Source organism: Kryptolebias marmoratus, linkage group LG6 (genome assembly GCF_001649575.2).
Source record: "Kryptolebias marmoratus isolate JLee-2015 linkage group LG6, ASM164957v2, whole genome shotgun sequence".
NCBI lineage: Eukaryota > Metazoa > Chordata > Actinopteri > Cyprinodontiformes > Rivulidae > Kryptolebias > Kryptolebias marmoratus.
Window position 1 is genome coordinate 21827690 of NC_051435.1, and position 2229 is coordinate 21829918.

Consider the following 2229-nt stretch of genomic DNA (forward strand, 5'->3'; position numbering starts at 1 on the left):
GGGCGGGTGACAGAGGGTCAGTCAGCCTGATGTAGTTATCAAACAGCATCAAGTGAAATCAGACACACTCCTTCCTGCTGGACTTTATTAATGAAGAACAAATTATTAGTGAGGAAACAGTCATTTGGACCTTTTTAATAAATCAGTTTAAACTACTTGTTTTTAAAAATGTTAAAATGTTACCAAAAAATAACTACCTAATAACTGGTCTATGCCTCCAGCCTGGTCAATATTCCGTTTTTTGTTTTGTTTTTTTTGTTTAGTTTTTTGGGGGGGGTTTCTCAGTCTGACCAACAGCTGCTGTTTAACGTTAATTAATGAAGTGTGCAAAACGAGTCTTTAACGGTTCGGATCCGTCAGGCTTCAGTGTCGGTCAGTCAGTCTGCCGCGGAGGGATGGTGGTGCTCACCAAAATACAACAAGTTGTGCTGAGCAGCCGCACGCGATCGGCGCTAATTACCCCGACAAGTTGATCTGTTTTTATAAGACCCCCCCGCCCGCGCCCCCAATTCTACCACCCGTCCCTCCCCATCACCGTGCAGAGGAGATACTGACTGAACAAAGTCAGGAATATGATAAAAGGCCGAACAAGACTGATTCACTTCTGTTTAAAATCCAATACAAGACGTTTTAAAAAAAATAGATTAAATAATAATTACCATTTAGATTGATTGCAACATTCACTGTCATTCATTTGCTTTCCCGCCATCTTTCTGATGGCATAATAATAATTTAAAAAAAAAACATTTTAATTCCATTTAAAAACGAACATTTAGTCTGTTTCGAAGAGAGGAAAGAAACTTTGCTTCTACATTTTTTTTATGCAGTTAGTTAGCAGGTTTAGGTTATTAAAATGGCTTTTGCACTAATTGCTCCAAAGTGTTAGTTCGGTGTGTGCGCTTCGGGTAATTTGTTGCCATGGTTACCCGCTATTAATCGAACCTGGCGCTTTTGCGTTTAACGCTGACCGGAAATGACCGGTCACGTGCCACCTCGGTCCTCCAGGTGTCCACCAGCTCCTTGCAGTATCGAAACATGCTGTTTTTTTTGCTTCAGCTTCACCTTCAGGCCGCGTGGATACAGTAGGCCGGTTTGTTGTTTTTCCTCGCTCACGTGCATCCTCTCCCATTAAATGAGATTATGATAATGAAGTGGCAGTTTAAATCAGGAGGTCTGTGTGTCACCTCCTGCTTCATTAGGAATTCCCACAGTCGGTTCTCTCCTCCTCCTCCTGCTCTGGGTCTCTTTTACATTCTCTGTGTTTTCTGTTTTGCCAGGAGTTAATCTGAACGCTCAGAATATAATCTTATGTGCACAAATGTTCTTCTTAAGGGGTTATTAGTTGTAAAAGACTGGAAACTTTGCTAAATTTACTGCAGTAAAGAAAACAAAATTATTTAGGCCATTTTGGTTCCTGACAGAGAAAAAAAGCTAAACTGAATTCAGCTCAATAAATTATTTTCAACCTCCTGAATATATTATTGAAATTCAAAACTAGGTTAAATTATGTATTTTGAGTTGAATTAAGTTTCTCCTTATTTGTAACAGTTGCATAGTTTATTTCACAACTTGACAGTGAAATTACTTATCAAGATGCAGCTAATCATTGCTATTTGATCGCAAATTTGGGAAATAAAGAGGCAAGACACAAAATGCCAGAATGCCTTTTTAAGTCAGTGCATTTTGTAATACAGACATTAATGATTTTCAGGCCACGCTCACATTAAATGTAATTTTATATAACTTTTTCTTCTTTTCCTTCAGCTGTGACTCCTAATCTGCGCACTCCTCCATCACTTCAGTGGCTCCGCGTCCCTCCCTGTCCATCAGTCTGGGTGGCAGTAAGCCCGGACCAGTGGTGAATACCAAAAGTGAGGAGGAGCATATGTGAGCCATACTTAATCCTGCTAATCTTCCTCCACAATAAAAAACAGAAAGGGAACAAAAAAGCAGCAGAAAAGGAGAGGAGGGTGTAAAAACATGAGAGACGGTTTCTCTTTCTGTCCTTCTGTCTGGAAAGCTGACCGGTTGAGCCAAATGAACTGAAAGACATGAATAAACATCCTGGCTGTCCCCTCCACCCCACCCCACCCCGCCCCGCCCCGCTCCTTTTCTCTAGAAAAATCTTGGAACGAAATGAAGCAAAATTCTCGCTTTTGTTGAATTTGGGGAGTGAAAAACGTGAGATGCCGCCTTCCAGGGCCACAACTGTTGCCGTTGTTTGTGCGA